This window comes from Pelobates fuscus, chromosome 9, assembly GCF_036172605.1.
Source record: "Pelobates fuscus isolate aPelFus1 chromosome 9, aPelFus1.pri, whole genome shotgun sequence".
Lineage (NCBI taxonomy): Eukaryota > Metazoa > Chordata > Amphibia > Anura > Pelobatidae > Pelobates > Pelobates fuscus.
Window position 1 is genome coordinate 151,441,416 of NC_086325.1, and position 27,612 is coordinate 151,469,027.

At 45.5% G+C, this 27,612-nt stretch overlaps 1 long non-coding RNA gene across 1 annotated transcript in view; it reads right to left on the reverse strand.

Annotated features, from left to right (window-relative positions):
• Positions 1-19,414, reverse strand: part of LOC134572522 (uncharacterized) — a 40,036-nt gene extending 20,622 nt beyond the window's left edge. The window contains exon 1 of the long non-coding RNA XR_010085283.1: positions 19,310-19,414. This is a non-coding gene — a long non-coding RNA (uncharacterized LOC134572522). The remainder of the gene's footprint in view (positions 1-19,309) is intronic.
• Between the last annotated feature and the right edge of the window lie 8,198 nt (positions 19,415-27,612).

The following is a 27,612-nucleotide window of genomic DNA, read 5'->3' on the forward strand; positions in this document are numbered from 1 at the left end:
GTTATTTATATATATAGATATTATGTTTTTTTCATATTATGTGGTTTGGGGTTACTGCCTTTTTACTGTTCTTTGGGTTTCCCCTGTTTCTCTGGGATAGCGCCCTCTTATTGTGGTGGTTTGTATGGGGGGTTTACCAGGGATTTCTGCAGTTTGCTCCTTTGTTTTTCTCCCTCCCCCCCTACCCCACTCTCTACGCCCCACGGTTTATCCTCCCTGCGGACTATGGGCGCTTAGCTGGGGTTTCAGGAGACTAGCCTTTTGGCTAACTCCTCTGATTCCCCGTGCTCCAGGGTGAGCCTGCCGGCGCCCGTGGTATCTCGCGCAAGTACCCGGCGGCCCAGATCGCTCACGCACGTGGCCACCTCGCCGTGCGGCTCCCCCCTGGATCCGCATGCATCCAACCAGCTAGAGGAGGGTGCGCCTGCTAATCGCGCCGCCTCCTCCTCCCACAGTGGTCGGACACCGAGTTTTCTTCCCCACTGGGGTCTGGCTCTGTACCAGGGTGCATACAGAGCCAGAAGTCAGGTAGCTCACTATTCTTGTGAGTATCTGGATTTCTTGCATATTTCAGTTCCTCTTTGATAATATGCAAGGGATAATATGTGAGTATCTGGATTTCTTGCATATTTCAGTTCCTCTTTGATAATATGCAAGGGATAATATGTGAGTATCTGGATTTCTTGCATATTTCAGTTCCTCTTTGATAATATGCAAGGGATAATATGTGAGTATCTGGATTTCTTACATATGTCAGTTCCTCTTTGATAATTTGCAGGGGATTATTCCAGACTTGTCTCTTGAATTCACGCTTTGCATATTTTCTGCATGGTATTTTTATGCTTTCTATGATGTGACTTTTTGGACTATGTCAGTATCCATTGTTTTCTTCCATGATAAGGTTTTTCACTACTCTCCTCTCAGTATCTACCTCCTATTAGATATAGAATAAGCATATGTTGTATGGTAGCTCAGTGGTTACAGACCTGCACTGGGGTTTTTCATCCGTGAGTTCAAATCAGTACAGCAAGAGATCAATCTGTTTGTAATTACATGCTGGCTGGAGAAACACGTGGATCTAGTGTGCTGATATTCTTTTGTTGGATCTTATATGATGCAAAGGACACCTGAAGTTTTTTATATTGCATGATTATGGTTAACTACCAATCACTATGATTCAGTATTTATGTACCTGGTCCATCCATGGAGTCAGAGACCAGACTACTCTAGTAAGATACTCACTATCCTGGGTGAATATATAAAGCTAAGCAGACCTGGCCCTGGCTCAAATTGATATGAGAGACCAGTCTATGCTGACTCTAATTCTATTCAGATGGCACACTGATGAGATATATTGATGAAGAAATCTCAAACAGGTCTGCAGCTTCATGTGCATGCCATTCAGTCATAAATTAATCACGCTGTATGTCGTGATTTATGGACTCTATAATCACTGGACCAGGTTCAGCCTGTATTCGTTACAGCTGGAATACCACTATTTTGCCTGCTGGGCATTTAGGGACTGCCAGTCCCGGTTCAGGTTTTCCACACGTCATTACGCTGTCTAAAAGGGTTGGTGTCTAGGGGTCCTATGGCACGGATGCTCTGAGGGTCTACAATTTTTTAGGGACCTCTACCCACACTCAGAGGTCCCCATTACTCATTCGATACCCCTTGTAAAGTGATAACAAAATAAACCGTGCTTTTTTAGGCGCTCAAATTTGTAATTTGGTGAAGAACCTGGTTCCACTAAGCAGCTCAACACACGTGAAGGTACCTCCAACCTTAACACAATAACATGCAGAATAGTGGGGTAATGAAAGTAGGAAGGTCACAACAAACAAGACCCAGTGGAGCGCTAATAAAATGAATAAACTCACCCTTTTGAAAAGGGATATGAAATATGAGGGAATCTGGAGAGAAAATATAATGGAGACAATAGTGTAGTATGTATGAACTTGAGGTACATAAAGAGAGGAATTTTGTTGTAACACACTCACATGGTACAGAGCCTGAAAACGATAGGCTCAAATCATAAGCGCAGGGGTGTTTTAAAGCAAACACCAAGCTTCTTCGGTGGTTTAATAGCAATCCTCAAAGAAAGGGAGAAAAAAGGGGACAATGGACCAAAGTCCTAGTGTGTTATCCTCAACCCAGAATGGTACCAGAACAGATACAAATGCTTGCTCACCTTTAAGAGAGCCAATCCAAACTGGGCTCTCAGTGTGATAGATAGTGTGCCTTTAAGAGGGCACTGCTCTTCTTTATGGCAGGAAAGTAGATGCAGGTCGTAGGCTCAAATGTAAAAAAACTTTTTATTATAAAACACTTACATCAAATATAAATAAAAAAGTTCCCATAAAATTATGGTGTAAAGATGAGTCCTCTTCCTCTTTCGGAAGAGGACTCTTCTTTACACCATAATTTTATGGGAACTTTTTTATTTATATTTTATGTAAGTGTTTTATAATAAAAAAGTTTTTTTACATTTGAGCCTACGACCTGCATCTACTTGCTATTTGCCTTCTATCTGAGATAGAATGGGCGTATTTACTCTTATCTACGTTTTGTTGCTTTTTTGTTTTTTCATGACTTCTTTTTCCTTTCGTTCAGGTCATCGAGAGGCCTGACTTGACCTCCTCCGACCTCCCGGGCACTCGTGGATTGCGGAGAACGTCTCCAGCTTTCCTCAGACTACCAACGGTCTTCCAGGACCACGCGCACGCGCACGGGATCCGGACAGTCAGTTGATAGTTTTCCATCGTTGTTTCCGAAGATTGCCCTCAGCCTTATGCTGACATTTATAATTGGTGTGCCCTGAAGGGTCGCCCTGAGTCTCTATGGACTCTAGTTTGGATCACAGGAGGGTGCGGCCCTCCTTCACCTCGATCCGAGTATAATTTATTTTCAGGAACAGAGGGCGAACCCCTCTCATATACAGAACCGGATGCTGATTTGTTTTTAGAGGGCGCAGCCCCTCCCTCGACCTCAGCTGGATACAGTGGACATGTTGGAGGACACATTCTCATAGAGATAACCGGTCACGGATGTAGAATCTGCTGTTGGTTATTAACGGGTGCGGCCCGCTCAGGCTAGCAGCCGGACGCTATCACGGTATGCAATCACATTAGTAGAGAGCGTGGCTCTCTCATACACTCGACACTCTACAGTGCCGGCCATTTGTTCATCACACAGGCTTGTACCTGAGCAAGACATTGATGACTACGTAGAGGGGCGTCCCTCCTGCATTCAATTAGATATGACATCCATGCTACTGATTCCGTTATAGAGGACTGCCTGGTCATGCAAGATATACATATTTGGTCTGGATCCCTCTATTCTATCTCCTGTAATGGACTAATGGATCCGGACCACTGTAACACACGCGAGAAATACTCACAGAGGTATAACAGGGGGAGACTCCCACTTAGTTACACACACTCCTGGAGATGGTACGGCTAACGGATGGACCTCCGGTATTACAAGAGTGCAGGTTTTGGTATATTCTGCACCTTATAAAACAGAGAATTGCCTGACTGAATAAATAGAAAAAATTAAACGAACAAACAAACACCGAATATCAGTGTTCATTTGTTTGTTCGGTTTATTACAAGGAGGGAGCTACCGGCGTGCAGCTCCCTCCTTGTAATATGTAAAGACAGAAGCAGCAGGGAGCAGTGCTCCCCACCACTTCATAAGCCCCCCAGGCCCCCCCCTCACTCTATGGGGGTCAATATGACCCCCATAATAGCATAAGGGACATTAAAATCTCCCCAATGCCCCTACTCGCTATACCACGAGTAGGGGCATGCCTGTGACTGCTCACTATTAAAAAAAATCCCTACTATCCGGCCTCCACCCCTGCGCGGCGTGTGGGGGCCATAATGTTAATGAGGGGGGACCTACTGTCCTCCCCCCCGGCCCCCACCCCTGGTCGGCGGTTGGGGGCCATAATGGTAATAAGGGGGGGGACAAACTGTCCTCCCACCCGGCCCCCATCCCTGGGCGGCGGGTGGGGGCCATAATGGTAATAAGGGGGGGGCTACTGTCCTCCCCCCTGGCCCCCAACCCTAGGCGGCGGGTGGGGTCCATAATGGTAATGAGGGGGGGACCTACTGTCCTCCCCCCCCGGCCCCCACCCCTGGACAGCAGGTGGGGGCCATAATGGTAATGAGGGGGGGGACCTACTGTCCTCCCCCCCTGGCCCCCACCCCTGGGCGGCGGGTGGGGGCCAAAATGGTAATGAGGGGGGGACATACTGTCCTCCCCCCCGGTCCCCACCCCTGGGCGGCTGGTGGGGGCCATAATAGTAATAAGGGGGGGGACCTACTGTCCCCCCCCCCGGCCCCCACCCCTGGGTGGCAGGTGGGAGCCATAATGATAATGGGGGGACCTACTGTCTTCCCCCCGCCCCCACCCCTGGGCGGCGGGTGGGGGCATTAAGTAAATTCCCCCCCTCCCCCTCCATCAAGGTGACTAGGGGTCCCCAAGCCCCCCACCCAAATAAAAAGGCCCCTATCTACCCCCCTCACCCTAAAAAATAGTGAGGGGGGAATAAAATCGCTAACCTGTAAAGTAAAATTAAACTTACCATTCGACGTCTTCTTTTTTCTAAAATCTTCATTTTTCAGCCCCAAAAAAGGCCAAATAAAAAACCATCATACCCGTCGAACTTAAAATAAAATAAAAAACCCGAGCGCAAAAAAAAAAAACCAGATGAAAAAGAAAAAACCCGAGCGCAAAAAAAAAATCCATCTTCACCCATGGAGGGCTCCGCGCAGACTGAGTCCCGCAGGGCAGGGGAAGGCTTATAAAGCCTTGCCCCGCCCTGCAATTAGGCTAAGAACACTCTGATTGGTGGGTTTAAGCCAATCAGAGTGCTCTTTGTCATTTTACACAGCGTGGGAAAGTTCTTTGGAATTTTCCCACGCTGTGTAAAATGACACAGAGCACTGTGATTGGATGGCTTGAAATCCATCCAATCACAGTGCTCTGTGTCATTTTACACAGCGTGGGAAAGTTCTTTGGAATTTTCCCACGCTGTGGAAAATGACACAGAGCACTGTGATTGGATGGATTTCAAGCCATCCAATTACAGTGCTCTGTGTCATTTTAACTATCAAACGGCAAGAATTGGCTTAACACCATTCCTATCCCCCTGGGTGGGTAGTGGGTTGCCAGCCAACATGCCATTGTAGTCAAATATGTGACTTGGTAAATAATTTGACAATCACTACTGTCCCTTCATCATAGGTACTGATATCCCACAGCCTATCCCCCAGGGTGGGCTCAAGAATTTATCAGGCCTATTCAGCGGTCATTGTAGGGATGTCTAGGTCCTAGTCCTCCCATCTCAGAGAAAAACTGCCAGGGAGTATTTTTCATTCAGTCCTTTTGGTGATGTAGTTTCAAGTGTTCTGATCCATTAGATCTCTCTCTGTAGCAGCATTTTCTTCCGGTCCCCACCTCTTCTTGGTGGTGGGATGTGATCAATCGCCATCAATTTGAGTGACGGGAGAGAATGTCCTGCTTCTAAGAAGTGTCTAGCCACTGGTAATTCCGACGCATTATCCCGGTATGCCACAAGGATACTCGAACGATGATTACGAATCCGTTCTCTTAGGGGGAAGGTCAGTTTTGCCTATGTATGCCAGGCCGCAGGGACACGTCAGCTTATATACGACAAAGTCACTAGTGCATGACAGCCGATGTTTGATGGTATATTCTTTACCAGTATGTGGGTGTGAGAACCATATGCCCACAAGTGACACATCCCAAGCATCTATAGCAGTGAGGCGAACCTTTTTCAGCCAGAGTGCCCAAACCGCAATACATGCCAATTTTTTTTCCTTAAAGTGCCAACACGGCAATTAAACCTGAATATAGAAAAAACAACTCGTACTGTTGTCCGAACTAATTAACAACTTTTGTTTTAAAAGAACACAACAACAGAGAGTTCAATGATACAAATTTTAAATAATGATATAAATAGATAAAATTAAGCTTATATTTATTAGTATTTATTAGTATCTCCAACAAATGCAATACATACACACACAGACTGCTGAATACATACACAGTCTGCTGAATACACACACACACACACACACAAGACTGCTGAATATAGAGACTGATGAATACACATACAGACAGTCGGCTGAATACACATACAGACACTCTGCTGAATACACATACAGACAGTCTGCTGAGTACACACACAGAGACTGCTGAATACACACACACACTGCTGAATACATACACACACAGTCTGCTGAATACACACACACACACACACACACAGACTGCTGAATACATGCACACACACAGACTGCTGAATACACGCACACACACAGACTGCTGAATACACGCACACACACAGACTGCTGAATACACACACATACTGCATTGAGGGGTGTAGTGTATGTGTTTGTGTGAGGGGTGCTGTGTGTGTGTGTGTGTGTGAGGGTTGCTGTGTGTGAGGGGTGCTGTGTGTGTGTGAGGGGTGTTGTGCTGTGTGTGTGTGTGAGGGGTGCTGTGTGTGAGGGGTGGTGTGTGTGGGGGGGTGCTGTGTGGGTGTGTGGGAGGAGTGCTGTGTGTGTGTGTGTGTGTGAGGGGTGCTGTGTGTGTGTGTGGGGGGGTGCTGTGTGTGTGTGTGAGGGGTGCTGTGTGTGTGTGTGGGGGGGGGGTGCTGTGTGTGTGTGTGAGGGGTGCTGTGTGTGTGTGAAGAGTGGTGTGTGTGTGTGTATGAGGGATGCTGTGCTGTGTGGGGAGGTAGGGGTGCTGTGTGGGGGGGGTAGGGGTGCTGTGTGGGGGGTAGAGGTGCTCTGTGTGGGGGGGTAGGGGAGGGATGCTGGGTGTAGGGGAGGGGTGCTGGGTGTGGGGGAGGGGAGGGGTGCTGGGGAGAGGAGGGGTGCTGTGTGGGGGGTAGGGGTACTGTGTGTGTGGGGGGTAGGGGTACTGTATGTGGGGGGTAGGGGTACTGTGTGTGGGGGGTAGGGGTACTGCTGGGGGGTAGGGGTACTGTGTGTGTGGGGGGAGGGGTACTGTGTGGGGGGTAGGGGTATTGCTGGGGGGTAGGAGTGCTGTGTGTGTGGGGTAAGGGTACTGTGTGTGCGGGGGTAAGGGTACTGCTGGGGGGTAGGGGTGCTGTGTGTGGGGGGGGTAGGGGTGCTGTGTGGGGGGGGTAAGGGTACTGTGTGTGTGGGGGTTAAGGTGTGGGGGGGTTAAACATTTTTAAAAAAGTATATTAAATTATTATCTTCTCCCCCCCCCCCCCCTTCTTACCTTTAATGAAGGAGGGGGGGGGGACACAGTCATCCCTGGTGGTCCGGCGGTGGCAAGTGCTGCTTCTGGTTCGGGAGGCAGGGGAGGCAGGGGAGGGATCTTTGAAGCAGCTCCCCTGTCCTCCCGCGCGATGCTGTGTGGAGCATTGCCATGGTAATGCGCGGCAACGCTCCACACAGCTTGCTCGCGGGAGGACAGGGGAGTTGCTTCAAAGATCCCTCCCCTGCCTCCCCCTGCCTCCCGAACCGGAAGCAGAGTAGGCGCCTGCTGTTTCGGGCAGGCAGGTGCCTACTCTGCAGTGATGGCAAACCTATGGCCGCGTGCCCACAGAAAGGGCCCGGCGTGCCACCTGTGGCACGCGTGCCATAGGTTCGCCATCACTGATCTATAGCAACCGAAGTTACTAGTAGCTGATTCAGTTTCATAGCAGTGGCTGGGATCAGTTTTAACTAAGAAATCCCTCAGGAATTTGTTCCTCCTGTAACTCATCATCAGTGGAACAGAAAACTCACTGGGGAGAGAAGTGTCGTTGCTGAGTATGCTCCAATTCGCATTGATGGACCCTCTTAAAGCTGTGGAAGCCGTATTATAAATAGTTGGGAAGACCAGGCGTTGATTTTTATTATCAGGTGTGGCTTTAGCATGATGGCACCTTTGTAGGGCACTTCTCAAAGTTGCTTTCTTATACCCACGTTCCAAGAACTTATTCCACATGATGTCTATTTGTTCTTGAGCTTTAACCGGGACCGAGTTGACCGAGTGAGGGGTGCTGTGTGTGAGGGGTGGTGTGTGTGGGGGGGTGCTGTGTGGGTGTGTGGGAGGAGTGCTGTGTGTGTGTGTGTGTGTGAGGGGTGCTGTGTGTGTGTGTGGGGGGGGTGCTGTGTGTGTGTGAGGGGTGCTGTGTGTGTGTGGGGGGGGGTGCTGTGTGTGTGTGTGGGGGGGTGCTGTGTGTGTGTGAGGGGTGCTGTGTGTGTGAAGAGTGGTGTGTGTGTGTGTATGAGGGATGCTGTGCTGTGTGGGGAGGTAGGGGTGCTGTGTGGGGGGGTAGGGGTGCTGTGTGGGGGGTAGAGGTGCTCTGTGTGGGGGGGTAGGGGAGGGATGCTGGGTGTAGGGGAGGGGTGCTGGGTGTGGGGGAGGGGAGGGGTGCTGGGGAGAGGAGGGGTGCTGTGTGGGGGGTAGGGGTACTGTGTGTGTGGGGGGTAGGGGTACTGTATGTGGGGGGTAGGGGTACTGTGTGTGGGGGGTAGGGGTACTGCTGGGGGGTAGGGGTACTGTGTGTGTGGGGGGAGGGGTACTGTGTGGGGGGTAGGGGTATTGCTGGGGGGTAGGAGTGCTGTGTGTGTGGGGTAAGGGTACTGTGTGTGCGGGGGTAAGGGTACTGCTGGGGGGTAGGGGTGCTGTGTGTGGGGGGGGTAGGGGTGCTGTGTGGGGGGGGTAAGGGTACTGTGTGTGTGGGGGTTAAGGTGTGGGGGGGGTTAAACATTTTTTAAAAAGTATATTAAATTATTATCTTCTCCCCCCCCCCCCCTTCTTACCTTTAATGAAGGAGGGGGGGGGACACAGTCATCCCTGGTGGTCCGGTGGTGGCAAGTGCTGCTTCCGGTTCGGGAGGCAGGGGAGGCAGGGGAGGGATCTTTGAAGCAGCTCCCCTGTCCTCCCGCGCGATGCTGTGTGGAGCATTGCCATGGTAATGCGCGGCAACGCTCCACACAGCTTGCTCGCGGGAGGACAGGGGAGTTGCTTCAAAGATCCCTCCCCTGCCTCCCGAACCGGAAGCAGAGTAGGCGCCTGCTGTTTCGGGCAGGCAGGTGCCTACTCTGCAGTGATGGCAAACCTATGGCCGCGTGCCCACAGAAAGGGCCCGGCGTGCCACCTGTGGCACGCGTGCCATAGGTTCGCCATCACTGATCTATAGCAACCGAAGTTACTAGTAGCTGATTCAGTTTCATAGCAGTGGCTGGGATCAGTTTTAACTAAGAAATCCCTCAGGCATTTGTTCCTCCTGTAACTCATCATCAGTGGAACAGAAAACTCACTGGGGAGAGAAGTGTCGTTGCTGAGTATGCTCCAATTCGCATTGATGGACCCTCTTAAAGCTGTGGAAGCCGTATTATAAATAGTTGGGAAGACCAGGCGTTGATTTTTATTATCAGGTGTGGCTTTAGCATGATGGCACCTTTGTAGGGCACTTCTCAAAGTTGCTTTCTTATACCCACGTTCCAAGAACTTATTCCACATGATGTCTATTTGTTCTTGAGCTTTAACCGGGACCGAGTTGTTCCTATAAACTCTCAAAAATTGAGAATAAGGCAGAGACGCTTTTAATGGGTTTGGATAAGAAGCTCATGGCATGTAGGAGTGTGTTGCGGTCAGTGGGTTTGGTGAACAAAGTATATGTTAATTTCCTGTTCTCAATGCTCACCCTCACATCCAGAAAGTCAACAGTTGTAGGACTAGCCGTCATTGTAAGCTCAATGTTGGGGCTTGCCATGTTTATTGAAGCTACCATATCAGAGGCAGTGTCAAATTCCCCCTTTATAATTAGAAACAGGTCATCAATGAACCTCGCATACATAAGGATCTTGGTTTTAAATGGTTCCAAAATATGTTCCATCTCAAATTTATACATAAAACAGTTTGCGTACATTAGAGCCATGGCTGCTCCCATTGAAGTACCTGCAACCTGGCAGTACCAGCTTTTCTCAAATCGAAAATAGTTACAGGTTAATACTGCTTCAAGTAATTCCATTGTATACTCAATAGGTGGGCCGTGATAGTATGGTGACTCGGCTAATAACTGTTCTGCTGCTGCTATGCCTTCAATATGGGGAATAACCGTGTATAAGCTTTTGACATCACAGGTCAGTAGCATAATTGGTTCAGAAGGTAACACCATAGCTGAGATTTGTTGTAAAAAAGTGGGTGTATCTTTCAGGCAGGTCGTTAAGTTAGCCGCTGTGTCTTTCATTAGAAAGTCTAACCACTGAGCTATTGGTTCTAAAACTCCTTGTTTAGCCGACACAATGGGCCCGTTATCGTGTTGATATATCAGGCTGCATGATAATTCCCTACAATGACCCCTGAATAGGCCTGATAAATCCTTGAGCCCACCCTGGGGGATAGGCTGTGGGATATCAGTACCTATGCTGAAGAGACAGTAGCGATTGTCAATTTATTTACCAAGTCACATATATGACTACAATGGCATGTTGGCTGGCAACCCACTACCCACCCAAGGGGATAGGAATGGGGTTAAGCCGATTCTTGCCGTTGGATAGTTATCTTCAAATTGTGACATCTATTGAGTAATTGTAAATTTTGATTATCCTATAAATAGTTGACTATTTACGATTTTTTAAGTGGCTATGGTTGGGACTTTACTTATTTTATTAGTTGTGTTTTTTCAGTTCTGTTAGGAGAGTTCTTATGCATGGTATTTTGATACTTGCATTCCTGTTTTCAGTGTTGATAGAGATTGTGCTTGGTGACACAATGATGGCGATATCAGTGGGACACAGTTTAAATTTCTGTCCCTATGATGTAGAGGAGTAGCCTGTTCTTCAAAATATAGCCACTTCAATATCAGTTACACATTGTAACCGTTTGATAGCAGTACAATTTCAAGAACAGTAAGTGTATTGACCCTTAGATCCGAATCCTTGTGTGGATTATTTTGGTATTTTAAACATAGTCATAGGTAGCTTCAATGAAATCTTCTTTCTTCCAGTCTAAACGCATGACCTTGTGTCCTATGTAAAGTCTAGTTTGTGAATAGATTTCCACACAATGATTTGTATTGGCCCTGGATATAATTGTGTGGTGTTATCATATCTCCTCTGAGACAAAGTTTTTCTAAACTAAATTTAACATTTCTTGATAGCTGATATGTTCCATTCCTTTTATCTTGTACCCCGCCTCTGCACCCTCTCCAGCGTCATAATATCCCTCTTTAGAACGGGTGCCCAAAATTGCACAGCATATTCAATATGTGGTCTTACCAGTGATTTATAAAGAGGCAAAATTATATTCTCATCCTGGGAATGAATGCCCTTTTTAATGCATGACAATACCTTACTGGCCCTAGCCACTGCTGACTGACATTGCACATTGTTGCATAGTTTGTTGTCTACAACAAATCCCAAATCTTTCTTGTGTGTTGTTATCCCTAATTTGCTTCCATTAAGGGTATACGATGCTTGTGCATTCTTTACGCCAAAGTGCATAACCTTGCATTTTTCAACATACAATTTCATCTGCCATTTGAGTGCCCAGTCCCCCAGGCTATCTAAATAGACTGGGGGACATTGTATTACTTTACAGAGTTTTGTGTCATCTGCAAACACTGACATTTAATGCTTCTTTCAAGATCATTTATAAACATGTTAAATAGAAGGGGTCCCAGAACAGAACCCTGAGGGACACCACTTGCCACCTCTGTCCAGCTGTAAAATGTACCATTAATGACAACGTGTCCACTCGTACTCTATCCTTAAACCAATGTTCTACCCAAGAACAAGCATTTTCATCTAGACCGATTTCTTTGAGTTTGAACACTAATCTATTGTGTGGAACTGTATCAAATGCCTTGGGCAAAATCAAAATAGATCACATCCACTGCAACACCCTGATCTATACTTTTACTTACTTCTTCGTAGAATGCAATCAAGTTAGTTTGACATGACATGTGCTTCATAAAACCATGCTGATTTTTGCTGATAACCATGTTTTTCTCAAGGAATTCATGAATATTATCCCTTAATAACCTTTCAAATACTTTCCCAGCCACAGAAGTTAAGCTCACAGGTCTATAATTTCCAGGCAAGGATTTTGAACCCTTTTAAAATATATAGGAACCACATCTGCCTTCCTCCAATCCTCCTGAACATTTCCTGAAAGAAAAGAATCTTGAAAGATTAAAAACAGAGGTTGGGGGGCGGGGCCTGACCGCCGAACTGGATGGACGCGGGGCACCTCGGCTCCCCGAGGAATCCCCGAAAATCAGCCCAAAACAACCCCATCTCGCCTGAAAAACCTTCAGCACTAATAAGAAGGCAAGGGGACCTAAGCAAGAACCCTCGGGGCGGCTGGTGGCTCCCGTCCTGCGGCGACGCGGACTGAGAGGCGGGTGGGATTGCGGCCTACCGTGAGGCCCTGGTGGGAGAAGCGGCCGATCCCCTGCGCTTGGTCCGGCGGGACCTCTCGCTTGCCTGCAGAGGGCCCCGTTCTCCCCCCCTGTGGGCCGGGGGGTTATCCCGGACCCCACCGGGGAGGTGGAGATCACCACCACCCATGACAATTGAACAGGGGGAAAAATCTAACCTGAAACCGCATGACACAAGATGGCCGCCGCGCCTACTACAAGCCACAACATCGGAGCAACGGCTGGGCGCCGTCTGGGAACTGATGCTGACAATCACACAGTGTACTGAACGCGGCCCGCTGGCAACAGAGTATATCGGATAACCCTACAAGGTACTTACTTACCACGCCGGCTTAGCTCGTTTCCAAGAGCAGAATCACAGCATCCGAAACAACACCTCCCACTGCCACCGGCGGGTCTGTGGGGACTATATTTGGACTCTGACCTTGCCTAGACATAGCGAAGCGATGGACACGGGGCACAAGCGCTACTCCCAACCCAAGGCTGGTAACAGCGAACACACTCCTGGCCGGCAGGTACCCAAGCATTTCACAGCATGAAACAAGGAACTTCATCACAATCAGAAAGCCAGCCGACCAGGCACAGCTGCAGGAATGACCAAGCGACTGCCAACCACATACACCTAAAGTTACAACATATCACTGTGTAATCTTTATTTTAGTGCACTATTCTTAACATCACATTGAATTCACTACAGTGGATTTTACCTATGCAGCCCCCACAGAAAGCACTTAACATGACTAAGCTTATATATGTACCCAACTTGACAAGCCCGGCTCTCCACTGTCCTCTGGTGGTTAAATCTACTCAGTATATAGAAAGCTGTAACTGATGTTATCTTGCATAGCCTGTAATCCCACATACTTAAACCATACTAATTTCTAGCTCCACGTTAATAGTGAGCATGTTCGCTAATCCCTTTCCGTTTGTTTAGCCTGTGTTCAAAGACTTACAGCAAAAACCTACTCAACTAAGCTAGAAACAGAAAATACTATTATCAGGAAATGCGCATTGTTTAGCAAATACTACACCTGTTATTCACCTATGGTCTAAGCTTGTTAATACAATATAAAATGAGGTTGATAATCCTAGGAGATTTCTGTAATCTGTTATAGTGACCCTAATCTGTACAACTCTTGCAAGTCTCCCTCTCTTTTTTCTGTACCACCATAATCACATGCCTCAATAAAATAAAGAATTCATAAAAAAAAACAAAAAAAAAACAGAGGTTCACTTTTTTCTACACTTTAGCTTAATGAAGTGGTTTTGGTGTATCGATCATGCCCCTGCAGTCTCAACGTTCAAGTCTCTGCCATTTGGGAGTTAAATAATTTTTGTTTATGCAGCCTGAAAAGGATACCGCTTCCTCTTAGCACTGCTGCACAGAATGAGAATAGGATAAATAGCACCATCCAATTAAGGTGTCAGGTTCAGTATCGCAATGAGGTCCGGTTAGAAGAGATCCACTGGCACCGTAACAGAGCACTGGCTGTGCCCTCTTGGTGGCCCTGCCTGATGAAATCAAGCCATCTCCCTGGGATTTAAAAGCCAAACAGGTCTTGTTGCGCATGTATAAGTAGGCAGCAGAGGCCCTTCCAAAGTTTCCAGCATTTGTGGGCAGCAGATGGCAGCTCTGTGTACAGAGCACCCACTTTAAAAATTAAGCATAAACTCGTTTTGTTTCTGTCACACGTCACCTGTGTGTATTTCACTAAAAATGTAAAACAAAACTAAACAGAAATCTTCATAACTTTGGTTTAAGCCAAGCTGGTTTGCCTGATGACAGGCTTTATGGTTAGGAAAAAATACTCACAACTATTTGGATACATTGATAAGAACAGATTGCAAATATACCATCTGCAAATACAGAAAAATAGATGACAGATAAAAGCTAATCAGCCCATCAAATCTGCCAATTTCATCATCAAAACAAAGACTAGATTGTGTGTGTGTGTGTGTGTGTTTTGTTTCTGGCTTCTGCAGGATATCACACATCTCAAAGTACCTTTTGTATCAATTTCTTTGCATGCACGCTCACAGTTTCCACTCTATTGCTTCCCCAACTGCAATCTGATAGACATAGATTATTATTATTATTATTATTATTATTATTATTATTCATTTATTATTTATATAGCGCCATCAGACTCCGTAGCGCTGTACAATAGATAGGTTATAAGATAGATAGATAAGATATATAGTGCATAGCAAAAACTAAATGCATAAAATTAAAAAAAATACTCACCTCTCATGTCCATGTTATGCATTTTTTGTCTGGCATCTGATATGTCATTTCTGCTGTTCACCACAATCAGGAAGTAACTGAGATAGCTCATGCAATCCCTGACTGCGTCTTCTTTATTATGAATGAATAACTAGCTAAGTGTCAGCTCTTGTTAAAAACACTGAATGACAAACACTTGCTCAACTAAATGGAACTGCAAATGGCAGAAGGTTTCCTACAGTTTTTTTTTATTTTGCCTAATAGGGCAGGTGCACTAAACAACGCTTCCAGTAAAAAGCCCAACATTCTTAGTTTCAATACTTATTCCGTATTTATTCAATATTTATTAACGCTTAAGTCCTTAAAGGGACACTATAGTCGCCAAAACTACTTTATCTTAATTAAGCAGTTTTTAAGGGTAGATTATGCCTCTGAGGTCTCACTGTCCAATTCTCTGCCATTGAGGAGTTAAATCACTTTTGTTTCTGTTTATGCAGCCCTAGTCACGCCTCACTTGGCTGTGACTGACACAGCCTGCATGAAAAAAAATGGTTTCATTTTCAATCAGATGTTAACTTACTTTATAAGTTTTTATCTCCTGCTCTAAATTGAACCTTACTTGCATACAGGAGGCTTCTGCAGGGTCTAGCAAGCTATTTACAGAGCAGGGGATAAGAAATTCTAAACTAAACAGAATTTGCAACAAAGGAAGTGTAAACCTTAGATGACTCTTTACAGCCTCTAGAGGAGGAGTTAACACTGCAAGGTAAGTATTGCAACTTATCAAAAATGGCACTAATTAGAAGTGCAAGGTTAAGGGGCATGGGACACTGCACCCCAGGGCCGGACTGGCCCACCAGGATACCGGGAAATTTCCCGGTGGGCCGCCGGCACCTGGGGCCGGGCAGACGGCCGCTGACTGGGGAGGTCTGCTGGCCGGCGGCCGCTGGCTGGGGAGGTCTGCTGGCCGGTGGCCACTGGCTGGGGAGGTCTGCTGGCCGGCGGCCGCTGGCTGGGGAGGTCTGCTGGCCGGCGGCCGCTGGCTGGGGAGGTCTGCTGGCGGCCGCAGGGGGAGCAGGCTCTTCTGTCTCTGCTCCCCCGCCCTCGCGCGCAGCTTAATGAGACCGGGGCTGGAATATGATGTCATATTCCGGCGCCGGTCTCTTGCTAGCGCGCGAGGGCGGGGGAGCAGAGACAGAAGAGCCTGCTCCCCCTGCGGCCGCCAGCAGACCTCCCCAGCCAGCGGCCGCCGGCCAGCAGACCTCCCCAGCCAGCGGCCCCCGGCCAGCAGACCTCCCCAGCCAGCGGCCGCCGGCCAGCAGACCACCCCCAGCCAGCAGCCAGCAGAAGACCTCCCCCTGCGTCCACTGGCCCACCCAGCCGGTCATCAACAGGTAAAATATGTAATTCTGTCAGTGTCAGTGTGAGTGTATGTGTGTGTGTGTCTGTGTCATGGTGTGTGTGTGTGTGTCTGTGTCATTGTGTGTTTGTCTGTGTTTGTGTGTGTCTGTGTCATTGTGTGTGTGTCTGTGTCATTGTGTGTGTCTGTGTCAATTTGTGTGTGTGTCTGTGTCAGTGTGTGTGTGTCATTATGTGTGTGTCTGTGTCATTGTGTGTGTGTGTGTGTCATTATGTGTGTGTCTGTGTCATTGTGTGCGTGTGTCCTTATGTGTGTGTCTGTGTCATTATGTGTGTGCGTGTGTCATTATGTGTGTGTCTGTGTCATTGTGTGTCTGTGTCATGGTGTGTGTGTGCGTGTGTCATTATGTGTGTGTCTGTGTCATTATGTGTGTGTCTGTGTCATTGTGTGTGTGTCTGTGTCATTGTGTGTGTGTCTGTGTCATTGTGTGTCTGTGTCATTGTGTGTCTGTGTGTGTCTGTGTGTGTCATGGTGTGTGTGTGTGTGTCTGTGTCACGGTGTGTGTCTGTGTCATTGTGTGTGTGTCTGTGTCATGGTGTGTGTGTCTGTGTCATGGTGTGTGTGTCTGTGTCATGGTGTGTGTGTGTCTGTGTCATTGTGTGTGTCTGTGTCATTGTGTGTCTGTGTCATGGTGTATCTGTGTGTCTGTGTCATTGTGTGTCTGTGTCATGGTGTATCTGTGTGTCTGTGTGTATTTAAAAAGTTTTTTGTTTTTTTTTACTCACCTTTTTTTTTTCTCCCCACGCCGTGCTGGTCTCCCCTCGACTGGCCCTGCCTCTGTGGCTGAGATCATCAAGCATGATGATCTGAGCCAATCCAATGCTCTGCCATAGGATTGGCTGCAAAGGTGCTGCACACTGTGCAATCACGCTGTGCAGCACTGACACAGGAAGCACCTCTAGTGACTGTTTGAGTGACTGTCACTAGAGGTGTCACTAGGAAGCAATGTAAACACTGCATGTGAGTATGCGTAATGTATTATTAAATTAAAAGGACCAATATTATATATTAGAAAAAGAAATATTACTCAACCATCTGACATTGCCTTACATATTACATACGGCAATATATGGCACAATGACTTATGGGGCTGGCATAGATTTTTTTTTTTCCAGGGCTGCTTTGTATCCCCAGTCCGGCCCTGCTGCACCCCAACCACTTCAATGAGCTGTGGTTTTCTTTTATTTTAATTACGGTTTGCAGGGCCAGGCTCCACATTGAGGCAACACAGGTCGCCACCTTATAGTTCCCCGTGGGAGGTGTGCATAGTTTCTGAGGATTCTGCTATCTCATGGAACGTGCATGGTAAATTGTGTTTAATATATTTATTTGCAAGAAATTAAATAAAAAATAATCCTTGGTGGTCTGTGGTGGAGCACATTGTCTGTACCACTAATTGGTGCAGACCATACTAATTGCTTCCTTGTGGTTCCAGGGGTCTGTGAGGGTGTCAGAGGGAAGCTCCATGATTCCCAGCCTGTAATCTAACTTCCTCACTGAATGAGAGACTGGAAGGAGCGATTAATGTATTCTGTACTAGACAGAGGTACAGACCATGCGCTTCACCTCAGACCACCAGGGAATAATCATTAACCTTATACCCCATAAATCCCCATGGAAGAGACCCCCCAATCATTGTTAGAAGCTCTGCACTTTGCACCTGTCAGTCATCATAGAGAAAGCAAAAAACTTACCAATATGGACTATGTATTAATAGCGGTGCATATGTTTTCATAACATTTTGTTGCATTTTTTGTTTGTGCCAATATTTTTCATGTTTTTCATTTTAACATGTTTTTCTGTTTGTCCCAACATTTTTGTATTGCACTTCGCTTTTTAAATTTTAAATAATGGCGCTACTGACATGAGAAAAAAGAGGCGCAATAATGCACCTTATTTTTCCAACAATTTTCCACACCATTGTCAGATCTAAGGTTTTCTCTGGCAAGTAAGCTGCTTCCATAATCATCTTTTTTTGGCCTATAAAATACTTCCAATTGCAAATGGGGCTTATTTTCCAAGTAATATTAATATTTTTTTCTTGTTTTGTAAATGTGGTCAATGTTGAAATCATCAGGAAAACAAATGAGCAAAAAAACTCAAAGAGGAATAATAGGTGACGAAAACATGGACTAGAAAAAAGGACAGAAAGGACAGAAAAAAAACCTTATTGTAATATGGCAGGGCAGCCATCATAAAGCTTAGGGCCCTTGACACAGCTCAAGGACCAGCCCCGAGTCTGCCCACAAGGATGAAGTGTGGGTGTGTGTGTATAGTGGATGTAGAATGTGTGTCATGGATGCAGTGTGCATAGTGGATGTAGAATGTGTGTTGTGAATGTGGTATAAGTGTCATGGATGCAATGTGTATAGTGGATGCAGATTGTATGTTTTGTGTAATATATATAATGTATATAAGTGTGTGTGTGTGTGTGTGTAATGAATGTTGGTGTGTATAGTGAATGCAGAGCGTGTTTTTGTGTAGTGGATGTAGAATGTGTACAGTGAATGTAGAGTGTGTTTTTTGTATTGTATGTAGTGTGTGTACAGTGAATGTAGAGTGTGTTTTTTGTATTGTATGTAGTGTGTGTACAGTGAATGCAGAGTGTGTTTTTGTAGTGGATGTAGTATGCATAGTGCATGTAGTGTGTTTGTAGTGAATGTAGTGTGTTTGTAGTGAGTGCAAAGTGTGTATAGTGCATATAGTGTGATTGTGGTGAATGCAAAATGTGTATAGTGAATGTAGTGTGTTTGCAGCGAGTGCAAAGTATGTATAGTGATTGTAGTGATAACAAAGTGTGTATAGTGCATTCAGTGTGATTGTAGTGAATGCAAAATGTGTTTAGTGAATATAGTGTGATTGGGGTGAATGCAGAGTGTGTGTATAGTGAAAGCAGTGTGTTTGTAGTGAGTGCAACGTGTGTATAGTGAATGTAGTGTGTGTGTGTGTGTGTGTAGTGCAGAGTGTGTTTAGTAAATGTAGTGTGTTTGTAGTGAGTGCTGAGTGTATTTAGTAAATGTAGTGTGAGTGTGTGTAGTGCGGAGTGTGTTTAGTGAATGTAGTGTGTGTAGTGCAGAGTGTGTTTAGTGAATGTGGTGTGTGTAGTGCAGAGTGTGTGCTTGTAAGGATGCAGTGTTTCTGTAAAATAGGGGGAGGGGAGTATTTTTTTAAAATGTATTTGTGTATATTTAATTTTTATTCCCCCCTCCCTGCTTCTTACTGTGTCAGGGAGAGGGGAGATCGCATTGTAGAGGGAGCCAGCCGTGGTACATTGCAGAGAAGGGGCCCAGCAGCACACACTGTCTTCCTTTCCAGCTCCTCTCTGACTAACTTTCACGAGAGCGGCCTGCGTGCTGTGCGGAGCGTTGCCATGGTAACCTGTGGCAACAGTCTGGCGGCCGCAGGGCGCAGGAAAGTTAGACAGAGAGCAGCTGGAAAGGAAGACAGAGTGTGCTGCTGGGCCCCCTCTGCAATTTACAGGTAGCAGTGGGCCCTCAGTGCATATATATATAGCGAAAATCGCTATATATATGTGCACATAAGGAACGTGGGGCTCGGACTGCCAGAGTAGTCCGGGCCCCCCAGGACCGCCGGGCCCATGACAACCGTTATGGTTGTCATGCCCTGATGGCAGCCCTGAAAGATGGTATAACAGGTTTAGACATTAGAAAATGGGGCATTTGCCTAAAAAAAAAATGTGAAAGAAAACGCATCAATTTGTATACTTAACTCCCAATGTTTTTAGTTGTCCTCTTCATTTGCAATGCTTGCCTTGTCTGAATTGGATTATGATGTAATTCGGTAAATTTGAAAGTAATCAGAGCATTTTATGAAAAAAAAAATAAATCTTAACACAAGGTATGGGTGATTTTCAATGTTTTAATTAATGGTGCAAATTCGGGATAAGTGAAAGTTTCCTGTTAACGGCTTCCATTGTACGTGAGCTGCTAACAGTAATGGCAGTCGGTGATACCTAATTGCTAATTGTGAGCTTTTGCAGTAGTGAAACAGCTGCCACTTCCTAACAGCAGAGAAAGGCAATGTTAGAAAGAAACTGCTGGCCGATGGAATATAGCGACCGCATTGGAAACAAGCCCTTTGCTTGCGTGTTAACACAGATCACACTGGAGAGACACTTTTTATACACGTTGCAGCATGTCGGGTACTGTATGTACATCTTATAGAAACCAGCCTCATTGTCTGGTAGTTGTAGCGCGTGGTCTGATTGCTACCTCGATCCGTATAGAAGTGAGATTTCTGTGGTTTCCTGTTGTACGCTGCCACCAGTAGGTCATTATTCCTTCCTGTTTAGCGCTCATTAAACTCTTACTCTGTTTATTACTTAAATCATTCTCTTATTAATTGCAATGAAGGGGGACTTCTACTTCACTCTCACTCTCCAAATCCTGATTTCTGGTAAGTATATTCCGAACGGGACTTAAGCTAAACAGGTAAAGCAATATCAAGATTTTATTTCTAAATCTGTAAGTATAGTCCTTTTATCATGTTAACCCATTAAGAACCAGTGGCAATTTATTCAGTCATTGCAATCTGGTCTCTAAACCCTTAATGCCAGCATTAGCTCTTCCCCCACCTGTGGTCATTTACAGGGCTTCCCACTACAGTGACAATCCTCAGGAATTCAAAGGAAATTCCAAATTCAATTTAAGGCCAAAATAGCTGATGATGGAAAAATTCTTTAAGTCGGCTAAGCTTCCAGTTAATTTATTTTGCCCTGACATTTTAAAATTCACTTTAAATTCCTGACAATTCTCACTTTAGTGAATAACCTTGTTGTAGTGAGTGGATCATTCCATCAGGGCACGGGAACATTAAAGACCAACGTATTATATACGAGATATAGTGAGTGGATCATTCTATCAGGGCACAGGATCTTTAAAGACCAATGTATTATACGAGATATAGTGAGTGGATCATGCCATCAGGGCACAGGATCTTTAAAGACCAATGTCTTCTCTATGAGATATAGTGAGTGGATCATTCCATGAGGGCACAGGATCTTTAAAGACCAATGTATTGTATATGAGATATAGTGAGTGGATCATTCCATCAGGGCACGGAATCTTTAAAGACCAATGTCTTCTCTATGAGATATTGTGAGTGGATCATTCCATGAGGGCACAGGACCTTTAAAGACCAATGTATTGTATATGAGATATAGTGAGTGGATCATTCCATCAGGGCACGGAATCTTTAAAGACCAATGTCTTCTCTATGAGATATTGTGAGTGGTCCTTAAAGGGAACACTCCAGACACCCAGACCACTTCAGCTCATTGAAGTGGTCTGGGTGCTGTGTCCCTTTTGCACTTAGTGCTGCATTGAATAATGCTTTCCTATGGGGAGGTCTAATGAGCACACAAACGCAGCCATTGCCAACGCATGCGTCTGGCGTCGGCGGGAGAGGAACATGGGCGGAACCTGACCGAGCGCCGAGGGACATCGGAACTTGATAAAGGTAAGTGGCTGAAGGGGTTTCAGCACCGCGGGATGGGGGGCATGAGCGGGGCACTCCAGGATTCTTAAGTGTCAGTAAAACGGGTTTGTTTTCCTGGCACTGGAGAGTCCCTCTAAGAGGTCAATGTTCATCTTTTTGCAGCAATTATAAGTCAATTGAAAGTGATGGTGGTTATTTACTAAACTGAAAATGCAAGGTGAATTCAAAGTAAATTTAATATCAAAACAGCCGAACTGGTAACATTTTCTAAGCCAGTTATGCGTTCAGTTTAGCTTCTCTTACATTTTAAATTGCCTTTAAATTCTTACTTGAGTTAATACCCCTGTTGGTTATTCACTACAGTGTGAATTCAATACTTAAAATATTAGACCAAACTAGTCAAGCTGGAAAAACAGCTTTGATTTCAGGTTGGCTATTTTAATGTTATTTTGTTTTTGGTTTTTTTAATTCATCTTTATTTACAGCTGACAATTCAAACTTTATTGAATACCGTATATACTCGAGTAGAAGCCGAGTTTTTCAGCACATTTTTTGTGCTGAAAAACTCCAACTCGGCTTATACTCGAGTCAATAGTCTGTATTATGGCAATTTGCATTGCCATAATACAGACAAGGGGGAGAGGGGGCTGGCAGAGCTGTAACTTACCTGTCCTGTAGCTCCTGTCAGCTCCCTTCTCCTCTGCGCCGTCTGTTCAGCACCTCGGTCAGCTCCCACTGTAAGTCTTGCGAGAGACTTACACTGTAAGCTGACAGAAGAGCTGAACGGACGGCGCGGAGGAGAAGGGAGCTGACAGGAGCTACAGGACAGGTAAGTTACAGCTCTGCCAGCCCCCTCTCCCCCCACTGAACTACCAATGCCACTGGACCACCAGGGAAGGAGAGCCCCCTTCCCTGGCCAGCTAGCAAGCAGGGAGGGGGGCCGAAAAAAAAATGATAATAAAATAAAAAATAATTAAATTAAATAAAAAAGAAGAAGAAGAAATAATTAAAAAAAAATATTAAAATAATTAAAAAAATATAAAATAATAAAATTGCCCACCCCACACCAAGGCTCTGTAACACACACACACACACACACTGCACACATACACACACACACTGCACTCATACACACACTGCACACATACACACACACACTGCATTCGCACACACACTGCATTCGCACACACACACACACACACACTGCACACACACGCACACATACACACACATACACACACTGCACACATACACATACACACACTGCACTCATACACATACACACACTGCACTCATACACACACACTGCACTCATACACATACTGCACTCATACACACACGCTGCGTGGTGTGGATATGGGGAGGGCATACACACTGCACTCATACACACACGCTGCACTCATACGCACACGCTGCATTCATACACACACACTGTAAATAAATATTCAATTCATATATTTTTTTTAGGATCTAATTTTATTTAGAAATTTACCAGTAGCTGCTGCATTTCCCACCCTAGTCTTATACTCGAGTCAATAAGTTTTCCCAGTTTTTTTGGGTAAAATTAGGGGCCTCGGCTTATATTCGGGTCGGCTTATACTCGAGTATATACGGTAAGTCTGGCAGAAATAGGAATAGAGTAAAAGGATATGATTAGTTCTGGCCTTTGTGATTTTTTTTTGTATATATCTTAGGAATAAATAAAATCATATGTGTACACTTTTCTTGAATATAATAGAAAAGTAGAGTTAAATTCAGGGGAAGAAATTAACATATAATTCGATACACGACATTCTAATTTTTCGGGTTCTCTTCTGTTGTAGCTGCTGCAACACCAGGAAATATTATTGCTCACAGAAGTCATTTAAATGTCACTGTCGGTCAATCAATTCTCTTGCCGACCTCATATACATTGGCCCATCCGATCTCACAATATGTCATCCAGTGGACTATCTATAAGCAAATCATCAGCTATTACTATGTGGATAATTGCTCAGTTGATTATCAAGGAATTCCGACGTGGTGTACTGGAGAAATTGTAAGTTCCCCAAAGTACAAAGAACGGGTGGAACTTTACCCTCTGAATGGATCACTGTTACTGAAGAACATCCAACTTGATGACACTGGCATTTACACCATTAGTATCTCAAATGCTAAAAAGGAAATACAAGTCTGGGTCCATGAGAATCTTGCAAATCTGGGTAAGTGAGCTTCAAAAGTAGCACAATTTACTACAGGGATCTGGTGGTGTCAGGGTACCTGAAGCCTCTACCTCTAAGAGAGGTAGAGACATAGAAGTTTATCCGTCCGGACGGCATGTCTCCTCGGTTCCTCGCGGTTCACCCGGTCTTGCAAACGCCGGCCGCGAGGGAGCCACTTCCTTTTATACCAGGAGGCTCAGAGGCCGACGTCATGACGCCAACCCGGAACACCCTGTCACTCAAATCAGTGGAGACGAATCAGGACTCGCCGGAGGCGTGTCTTCTCTCCCTAACCAGCATACTTAACAGTGGCTATCTCATTCACTCATTGCCCTGTCGTGGTTCTAGTCCGCCTAGTCACACAGTGCTTTGTTATTCTCTTGTCTTTTGGTTCCGACCCGGCTTTGATATTTACTCTCCTGTCTTTCTGTTATCCTTGACCCGGCTTGTCTCTCGCTTACCTGTCTTCTCGTTCCCTCGACCTCGGCTTGTCTCTGACCATTCTATCGTAGTTATACGTTAAGTCCGGCCATTCTAAGGACCGGTATACGTATCTGCTACTCTTTGTACTCTGCGTGTTGGATCCCTGACCCGATCCTGACATTACGACAGGGCCATGGATCCTGCAGGTACAAATTGTCAGCTTGGTTCTCCTGATCCTAGGTTTGACGCCATGGATCATAGGATGGATCAGATGGCTCTAGCACTACAGGCGCTGCTGTCTCGTCCTATTAATCCACCTGAAGAGATGCGTAATATGTCTGCTTCTTCTGTGGGTTCAGGGCTAGAGGTAGCTACTGTAGTTGATTCTTCCCGAGTTACCCCACCTGTACGTTATGCTGGTTCTCCTGAAAGGTGTCGTGGCTTTTTGAACCAGATTAGTATTCATTTCGAACTACAGCCTCGTTCATACCCTACTGATAGGGCAAAAGTGGGATTTATTATTACCTTACTCATTGAGAAAGCTCTGAGATGGGCTAATCCGTTGTGGGAGAATGATAATCCATTAGTCTATAACTATAATGCCTTTGTAGCTGCTTTTAAAAGAACTTTTGATCCCCCTGGCAGGAGGGTCAATGCAGCCAGATTACTGTTGCGCCTTAGACAAGACAACCAAACACTTGTGGATTACGCACTAGAGTTCAGGTCTTTGGCGGCAGAGGTAAAATGGAATGAACAGGCCTATATAGACGTATTCTTAAATGGATTATCTGATGTAATACTTGATGAGGTAGCGACAAGAGAGCTTCCCGAGAATCTGGAGGACTTAATTTCCTTTATCTCTCGTATTGACGAACGTCTAAGGGAGAGACAAAATACTCGAGATAGAACCGGTAAATCTTCCTTTACACTAGCACCATCATTTCAAATTTCTGAAACCAAAAATCCACAGGTTTCAGAACCTATGCAGTTAGGCCTTACTCGTCTATCAGAAGAGGAGAGACAGTACAGGAGAAGGGAGGGACTGTGTATGTATTGTGGGGCCAGAGGTCATGTACGTTTGAGCTGTCCCAGTCGTCCGGGAAACGCTCGCACCTAAGTTTCTCTAGAGGACAGACCTTGGGTGTTTCGATTTTGTCCTCTACTCATAATTACAAAGAACATAGACTCCTATTACCGGTCTCTTTAACTTGGGAGAAGGGAACTTTAGAGACTATGGCATTGATAGACTCCGGCGCTGCTGAGAGTTTTATCGACCAAGAGTTTCTCACCAAACACACTATCCCATCCCAGTTAAGGAAGACACCCCTGGCTGTTGAAGCCATTGATGGTAGACCTTTAGTTGAGCCTGTGATTTTCCGGGAGACCATACCTCTTTACTTAACTACTGGTATTCTACACAAGGAGGAAATATCCCTACTACTCATTTCATCTCCTTCTGTTCCCATAGTCCTGGGATACTCCTGGCTTAAGAGACATAACCCCGTTATAGATTGGAGATCAGGGGAAATAGTTTCGTGGGGTCAGGATTGTCAAGAGAATTGTTTAAAGAAAGTGTCACCTCTTTGTAGTGTCAACTCACTTAATAACACTACCGACTCTACCAAAGTACAGATACCGTCCCTGTATCAAGATTTAAAGGCAGTATTTGACAAAGGAAAGGCTGATACCTTACCACCACATAGGCCTTTTGATTGCAAAATTAATTTACTTTCTGGTACCATGCCCCCCAGGGGTCATGTATACCCTTTGTCTACGAATGAAAACTTAGTTCTAGAGGAGTATATTCGTGAGAACCTAGACAAGGGGTTCATTAGAAGATCCTCCTCTCCTGCTGGGGCTGGATTTTTTTTTGTTAAAAAGAAGGATGGTTCTTTAAGACCCTGCATTGACTACCGAGGTCTTAACAAGATAACCATCAGAAATGTATATCCGATTCCCTTGATCACCGAACTTTTTGATCGATTAAAAAGTTCTAAAATTTTCACTAAGTTAGACCTTACTGCATTCAATACTTGATATGGTCACTATGAGTATACCGTAATGCCTTTTGGCCTCTGCAATGCCCCGGCGGTATTTCAGGACCTTATTAATGAGGTTCTTAGGGAGTTTCAAGATGACTGTGTGATTGTATACCTTGATGATATACTTATACATTCCAGGGATATTGAGACTCACCACGGACAAGTCAGAAGGGTTTTACACAAACTCCTTCAGCATGGCTTATACTGCAAACTAGAGAAATGCAGCTTTGACCAATCCCAAACTACCTTTCTTGGTTATGTGATTTCTGGGGAGGGGTTTGAAATGGACCCGGAGAAGCTCCAATCCATATTAGATTGGCCTTTACCTAAGGGTCTCAAGGCTATCCAGAGATTTATTGGTTTCTCTAATTACTACAGACGTTTCATTAAGGGATACTCCTCTATCATTGCTCCCATCACCAATATGACCAAACAAGGGGCTGACACTAAGAATTGGTCTACTGAAGCACTTCTGGCTTTTAAGACACTCAAGGAGCTGTTTGCTTCCGCACCAATTTTAGTTCACCCTGATACTACTCTACCTTTCCTACTCGAAGTTGACGCTTCTGAGACAGGTATAGGGGCTGTTCTGTCCCAAAGGTTGGGTGTAGATAAACCATTACATCCTTGTGGATACTTTTCCAAAAAGTTGTCAGGTACTGAAAGCAGATATGACATTGGTGACAGGGAACTACTAGCGGTTATAATGGCCTTGAAGGAGTGGAGACATTTATTGGAGGGTACTTTGCATCCTGTTACTATTTTGACAGATCATAAAAACTTATCCTATATTGGAGAGGCTAAACGACTATCATCTAGACAGGCTCGTTGGTCCATATTTCTCACTCACTTCAACTACGTACTCACATATAGGCCAGGTTCTAAGAATTCTAAAGCCGACGCCTTATCTCGCCAGTATGAACCTGCTGCCGTATCTGAGCCGGTTTTGTCCTCTATAGTACCCAAGTGTAACATTATTGCTAACACTACTCTCAAAGTCCATTCTCCGCTACTTGATCAGATAAGGAGCTTGCAGCATCTGGCACCTAGACTGACTCCGGCTTCCAGACTTTTCGTTCCTCCTGAACTCCAATTGGAGCTCTTACAGTGTCTTCACGAGAGTAAGGTGGCCGGTCATCCGGGTGTTCGCAAGACGTATTCTTTGATCTCCAAGGATTTCTGGTGGCCTTCGCTACGGAAGGATATTAAGGATTTTATCGGAGTTTGTGTGGTCTGTACTAAAACTAAACTACCGCATTCGCTTCCTTGTGGTCTTCTGCAGCCTCTGGAAATTCCTGGCAAACCTTGGTCCTGTGTGGCAATGGACTTTATTGTGGATTTGCCTGTTTCTAAAAAGCACACTGTTATCCTCACCGTAGTCGATAGGTTTACCAAGATGG